This window comes from Amblyomma maculatum, chromosome 7, assembly GCF_055883805.1.
Source record: "Amblyomma maculatum isolate TAMU_Amacu chromosome 7, ASM5588380v1, whole genome shotgun sequence".
In the NCBI taxonomy this organism is placed as follows: Eukaryota; Metazoa; Arthropoda; class Arachnida; order Ixodida; family Ixodidae; genus Amblyomma; species Amblyomma maculatum.
The window spans coordinates 72,166,427-72,173,232 of record NC_139350.1 but is presented as its reverse complement, the minus strand read 5'-3'; the positions used below and the strand labels follow the sequence as shown (position 1 = coordinate 72,173,232).

General features: G+C 45.2%; 1 pseudogene; it reads right to left on the bottom strand.

Moving 5' to 3' along the window:
• Nucleotides 1-533: 533 nt before the first annotated feature.
• LOC146183613 (uncharacterized) lies at nucleotides 534-6,806 on the bottom strand (annotated as a pseudogene).

Below are 6,806 nucleotides of genomic sequence, written 5' to 3'. Positions count from 1 at the left end.
CTTCAAAGAAAAAAACAAGAAGCAAACCAAAAGGAAGAAGAAATAAAATCAGTAAAAGAAATGCTATTTCGTACCAGCAGAGAACTGGAACTCAGCAAAGAAACAGCAGAAAAGCTTGAAAAAAAAAAGATTGGAAGAGAGTTTTTTGTTGACCGATTCAAACACAGGGATGGTGACATGCGATTTTATACTGGTTTGCCATCGTATGCAGTGTTTAAAACAATTTTAGATTTCTGTAATCCCGGGGAACAGGGACAGAACATCAGGCTCAAATCTTCGTCACAAGTGCAGCCATCGCAGGCAGGTAGGCCAAGGAGCCTCACAGTGGAAAATGAGTTTTTCCTCTTTATTGTAAGAATGCGCCTTGGACCTTTTGAAAGGGATCTTGCCGACAGGTTATATGTGTCAACTGCCACAGTATCAAGAATCTGTATTACCTGGGCCAGGTTTGCTTTTACTAAGCTGACACAGATACCTCTGTGGATGTCTAAGGTACATGTTCAAAAGGAAATTCCACTTTCCAAGGGAAGTATTCAGCAACAAGAGTCATCCTGGATGCAACAGAAATTAAATGTCAGGCAGCCAGCTCACTTGGGCTGCAGTCGGCAACATTTTCTTCTTACAAATCAGCAAACACTTTCAAAGGACTGATTGGCATCTCACTCGATGGTACAGTGACGTTTGTCTCCAACTTGTTTTTAGGTTCCATTTCTGACAAAGAATGTGTGAGAAAGAGTGGCTTCCTGGCCCTCCCTTTCAATGATGGCGACGTTGTCATGGCGGACAAAGGTTTTAAGATAGAAGAAATGCTAGAAACAATCAAGGTGGGTTTAAACAACCCGCCTTTCTTCAGAAGAGATCAATTCAGTTAAGAGGAGATAACAGAAACTGAAGAAATTGCATCCCTACGCATACATCTGGAGCGACGGATACAACGCATCAAATGTTTCCATATCTTTAACAGGCCTGCACCGCTTTCTCTGGGACCCATCATAAACTAAATGTGGATTGTGTGCACTGTTTCAACAAACTTCCAGTCACCACTGGTGCAGCCATCTGATGAATGAGTGTTCTCAAATCTGCTCCTGCCGCAATAAAAGGCAAGCTTTGTTCTGCTTTCTCGGAGCCTTGACCTTAATTATTATGCGACTGAAGTAAGCGATGCTTGAAAACTGGCACTGAACTTTCTGAATAGGATAGCTGTACAACCCACTACACTTTTCTCATAACCGTGACAGTCATTGTTTACACGGACATGAAAGAGGACAAAAGCTACATAATGCAACATTTAGAATATGATGTGTATGCGAGAAAATGCGAGTTATCCGTAAATGTACCATGCACCTAGTACACATTAGGAATGAATGTAGGAACTGAGCAGTAGTGCTTGGCTTCATTAGTCACTCAGGTAAAGCAGCAAGGTCTGAAGGGTCTTCATCCCTTGTTGCTTAGTTACCAGGGACGACACTAGTAGGTCATGTGATACTCGTCAACTCCTGGCTCTTGAGGCAGCCTTGCTTTAATGCTCCAGTGGATAGGAGAGAAAAAAAAGCAAAAATATGGTGTCTAAATTTCTTTAACGATAATAATACGGGGTGGAAAGCCAATCAACAGGGCGACATAACAACGGATGACATGATATTAATGGCTGTGGGCCTAGCATGAGCACGTCCTGTGGTACTGGCCGCTTCTTTGTTTGCTTCATAACAATATTATGAGCATAGCCTTTATTTAGAGGCACTATGCACAGCAGAGAAAAAAAGTACTCATCACGTTTTCGTCTTGCGACAGCCCAATCTTGAGCAGAAAACTGGACGCGGTCGATGATTACGAACTGATCAGAAAAAAAAAACAAACAAAATTGGTCCAGGACAGACCAGACAAAGCCATCTGGCCAAGGACCTGATAATAGTAGTCATGGCTGCGGTCCAGTCTAAACACACCCATGCTGTCCTTCTTGAGGCAGTGCCCATCTTCAATATCATCGGGAGTTTTTTCCTTTAAACTGTATGGAAACTTCACCTCAAGTAGGCCATGTGAAGGAGTTTCACACGGGCCAAACACTAGCCGGTCTGGTGAAGCTCCCAACCATGGACACGAGGGGTTCCACAACCAACCCACTTCGAAAGGCCTCAACGTGATGGCCCCTGGCTTTCATCACAGCCACGTATCGCTGCACAGCCGGCTGCTCATTCGTAATGCCGTAGCTGCAATAACAACCATAAAAGAGGCAAGCCAATATTTTACTTTCATCTCAAGACGAACTTCCATACAGAAGAAAACTGGGTGCACTCGCCTGGTGTATACCAAATAAAGAACCGTTCGCACTGCATTGCAGGGCACTCGGTTAATCAAATAACGAAGATAAAGGAAAGAACACATGCTGTTCTGAATCTGACTTGGTACATATATAAGGATATATTTCTACAGCAAAGAATCAAATGCTTTCAAAAGGAAAAGCTCTCCAACTGATGGAATCTACTGACTTGCATTACATCATTACAATCCACTATCACGAGAATGCAGTGTGCTAGCAATCGGGATTAACCACAAATATACATTTTCACAACTTAACTGAGCAAACAATTTGTTGGTTGTAGGAGAGCACAGGGGAGCTGAATCATCAGCTCTTTCCCATCCTAAGAGCATAGCCAACTGTGCAATGTGGCCACACCCTTTGACCTCTTTTTGAAAAGGTCTATAAAGGATAATGCTTTTTTCCCCAGACGTCCCTGTACACCCTCGAATGCCCGCTTTGCAATGCCAAAAAGGCCAAGTTAGCGCATATCCTACACATGGACCCTGAGCTCCAACCCAAAGCCGAATGGCTATTATCTAACTCACTACAATGGGAGGCTGCGGTGACCAACTCCGTACCTGTAGTACAACTGCGGGTGGTGAGCTAGGCTTTGGAAGTCGCCGAAAGACACGGTCTGACGGCCACATCATGAAGCCAACGAATTATTCGTCTGACAAATGGTTTTTCTTTTTTTTTTTTTACTGAAATGAAGTTTTGACCGCCACCACCACCATCCCAGATATCCGTATATTTTGCCGAGTTTCTAATGGTGAGCTCTCCAGGCAACCTACTGTATGTCATGTCACATGCTCCACACCTGTTGATATTCATTTTTCATTTTCTGAAGGGAAAATTTCACCACTGGTAATTTCCGATACACAATGATTAACTTTACTTCTTATAGTCAGCGGTTGGGCTATTCAACATGCACATAGGAGGTTTCACAGCACTACCCATGATGCCATGTGTTGTTTGAAATTCATTTCCTGTACTTAGTAAAATGAGATCTAACTTACTGAACAGCCCTGACACGGGACAGGTCTTTGTCTGCAGTCAGGTTATGCAGGCCTTTTTCTGTCAACGTGTGGCGCTTGACGACAATCCCAAATGACGACGCAGTCAATCGATACATGCGAGCTCTCTTCCACAGCTCGCTGCCATACTTCTGCCTCGTGTTTTTTTCGAGATCGATGGCCTCCTGGCTGAATACTTGTAATCTCTGGAAATAAAAAAATACTGTTTAGACAGTTTGTCACCTTAGACTTACTTATATTGGCCGTGCTCTTTGATGTGGTTCTACAATTTTACGTAGATGGCTTAAATATTTTCTCCAGAAAAGGGGAGACTTTCAGGCCGCTATTATGCAAACTGGTCTAGCAATCACACATCAAACTTTTTGTTTCCCCCGAGGCTTGCATGAACAATTAGTTCAAAATCTGAGCGAGTGTAATAATGCTTGAAGTGAAAGGTACTGTTCTGCAACTGACATAATGAAATCGTTATCATGGACAGCTGCTACTTAAACTTACCACTTCCTAGTTGTTGCTTCGTTTTTTTTTTTGTGATTAATATGTCACCATCTATTTTTATTTCTTCTTACAAAACAGACTGCTATGCGATTTGGTGAAGCTAGGTTCTCAATGCAAAAGGTTTGACGAAAACAGCACAACATGGAAGCCACATTATGGTTGGATACAACTAAAGAAAAAAGTGGCATTGCCCATCGAATGACTCCCTCCAGAAAAAGGTGTCGACATATTTTCATAGTGCCACATTCAATTCGATTAAGTTGTCGTTAACTGCCTTGCATCTGCCACTAACGCAATGACACTCCCTGGAATTAACCACAGGGTCATTTGAAGGGCGTATGGAACTTTTTCTTGAGAGGTATCCAACTGTACGGCATCCAGTGCATCCTCTTTGTCATTGAGCCATGCACGAAATAGATCAGGAGGCCATTTACTTGGTTATCTCCAGCCTCCAGGTAAAAGGTGAAAATACCTTAAGGATGGCTGCTTCAGCGGCAGGGAAGTCCTCATTTTGCAGGTGCCACTGGTGACATGACTGAAACAGTCGTGGTGGTGTCGGCATTTCTGCTGTCCTTGCATTTGTTAACACTGTTTATGGTGCCACGTGGACTTGAAATTCACGTGGCACGAGAGGCATCCGATACTGCAGAGGACTGCCAATTGGTGTCGGTCCTAGTTTTGACGATGCTTCAACAAGCTCAACGCTTTCCAGGTGTTCCTCCAGTCCACAAACTGCAAAGGTAGCGGTGCAAGTGGGCAGCTACGAGGGCGCCTCCACTGCTGTGGCAGCTGAGTGCATGCCACCTCTGGTGGTGGTTCCCTGTATCCACTGCTTTTTAGTATCAACACCAGCTTTAATGCGGCTACACTGTGGCTACACACTCCACTGGCACCAACTGGACAACCGCATCTTGCGGATGCTACTGACCCACATCTTTTAAATGTAAGGCAGACCTCATAGTGCTTCGATGCCTTCTTTTGGCTCCGAAAACAAGTGCACTTCAGATGCACCTGGTCAGGCCTGAAAAAAAAAAGAAAATTTCATGTCAACCACTTTGAAGCATTTTTGAACTTTCCATTATAGCTGCATGCAGCCTATTTGGTGAACTATAGTATTTAGATATATGCCAAACAATGATGCTCGCTTGAAGCTGCATTATGATGAGTGGAGCTCAGAATGTATTATCATTTCTTTTTCGGGACTAGTAGCCTATGGTGCTTTTGCTGCACTTTTATGGCAAAATTATTAATATGTGTTTTTAGTGAGAGCCTCTTCCGCAGACACAGCATGACAAAACTACCTGCTGTCGTGACGCTGGGGCTAGGTCGACCCGGCCTTCACTTGGTAGCGTGCAGAGACTCCGGGTTCATGAAGGATTGAATCATCGAAGATGGTAAAATATATACAAGCAGGTTTAATGGCACTTTGAGAAAACTTATTTACATGAAAAAGAAGGGTACATCAGCAAAATGGCAAGCGTTAAGAGTTCATAGCGAGAAGCGACTGGATGAGCCGTTTACCCAGGGCTCAGAGCGTCTTTTCGTGCTCTGCAATGTCCTTAAAACCCCCTATGTCCAGCCCCCCTCTGAAGATGCTGACCAACCAGTTCCAGGGCACGCCCCTCAGATATCGGCATACAATCGAACACATCACTGCACTGATGGTCTGAGGCACTGACTGGTCCGGCATTGATTCGTTGGGCGTGATCACTAGTTGGCGGGAAAAGCTTGGGAACGGCGAGGAGAGGTGGTACATTTCTATTCTTCAGCAAAGAAACGATAGGCTGGTTCCGGCAAGTGGATTTCCTTCTCTGAAACCCAAGCACGTGCGCGCCACATACTGCTCCCAGCATTGTCCCTTTTCGACAATTGCAAATCTTTCCTGCATTCCCGGGAAATCATTTAATGGCCGTATGCGTCTTGCTCCTTTCTTGTCCTGTACGTCAGCGGACGTGTCACTCTGTCGCCTCCTTTGGACAATAGGCATTCCTTACTTGACCATAGCGCTTCTCGACGGGAAGGGTGAACAATTGAACGAAAGCACTTCCGGCTATTTCCCGCAGGGGGACATTTCTTGGTATTTTTCTAGACGTTCCCTTGACAGGGCCAATTTGGCATTTGCAGGGTCTCAACATAGCAAAACAGGCTTACAAAAAAGGATTCATGGAAACAGGCTCACTTAGAGCCATTGTACCAACAGCACATATCCACAGCACTTATCCATGCCCACAGGCGAACAATAGAGCGCGCAAGTGCGGATGATGCACGGTCGTAACACTGCTCTGAGTTTAAAAGTTAAACTTTAAACCGTTTATTCTTGATGGTAATGAGCGGAGTTAAAGAATATATATGGGGCGAAGTGGCTAGAGGTTTTTTGATGCTGCAGCGTGTCTCCCGTGACAGAGGAGCGGCGCAGAAATGCGAGGAGTCGAGTTACCGAACCCCCCCCCCCTCCCGTTGTTTCCTTTGCACGCTTTCAGTCACACAGTCACATGGTCACATGAAGTTCAGGCGCGCGTTCGTATCGCTCTTTCGCACAACATGACGCCGCAGTTCATGTTTGTTGTTGCACACTTTTTTTTTCTATCTAGAAGGTAAATATGATGCGGTTAGCAGCTAGACATAAACTCGTTTTCCGCCGCTGACGTGCAGCGCGAGCGCTTCAATGGGATGCACGGAAATGCGGAAGGGAGGCACTCGTACTGTACCTGCAGGATGACATGACAGCACGCACTGTCGACGGATCGAAGTAAGCCTCGCATACATGCTTATAGCTTCGCTGAGAGGTGCGGCCGGATGGACGGCGCACGCCGTGGGCATCGCAGTATGCGTCCTTTGCGAAAATCCGTCCGGGATGATAGTCAGGTCCCTCGACCACTGCACATTTTCCGCCATCGTTCTCACAAAAGTATTGCAGAAATGTCAAAGGTGAAAAACTGGTGCAAAGGCTGTGCAATCCACTGCAGCTGCGCTACCAT